We start from the raw sequence: 854 nt of genomic DNA on the forward strand, positions 1-854 counted from the left end.
ATCTTAATATTTATCCTAGTCTAAAAGTGGCAAAACGGGGTTAATGGTGCTTTTGATGTCGACAAACATGACTTATAGCTGCTTAACATTAGCCTAATAGGGGTGTTTCATGTCGAATTTTCGGATTAAAAGCAGAAACTCCGAGATGTTACACCTAGTGGAACCTAAAGAATGTTCATTTATCTTAATATTTATCCTAGTCTAAAAGTGGCAAAACGGGGTTAGTAGTAATTTTGATGTCGACAAAGGTGACTTATAGCTGCTTAACATTATTCTAATAGGGGTGTTCCAGGTTGAGTTTTCGGATTAAAAGCAGAAATTTCGAGCCACTACATTTAGTAGAATCTAAAGAATATTCATTTATCTTAATATTTATCCTAGTCTAAAAGTGGCAAAACGAGGTTAATAGTATTTTTGAAGTCGACAAAGGTGACTTATAGCTGCTTAACATTAGCCTAATAGGGGTGTTTCAGTTCGAATTTTCGGATTTAAAGCAGAAATTCCGAGCTACTACACTTAGTAGAATCTAAAGAATATTCATTTATCTTAATATTTATCCTAGTCTAAAAGTGGCAAAATTAGGTTAATGGTACTTTTGATGTCGACAAACATGACTTATAGCTGCTTAACATTAGCCTGATAGGGGTGTTTCAGGTCGAATTTTCGGATTAAAAGCAGAAATTCCGAGATACTACACCTAGTGGAACCTAAAGAATATTCATTTATCTTAATATTTATTCTAGTCTAAAAGTGGCAAAACGGGGTTAATAGTAATCTTGATGTCGACAAACACGACTTATAGCTGCTCAACATTAGCCTAATAGGGGTGTTTCAGTTCGAATTTTTGGATTAAA

Source organism: Lottia gigantea (assembly GCF_000327385.1).
Source record: "Lottia gigantea unplaced genomic scaffold LOTGIsca_8, whole genome shotgun sequence".
Lineage (NCBI taxonomy): Eukaryota > Metazoa > Mollusca > Gastropoda > Lottiidae > Lottia > Lottia gigantea.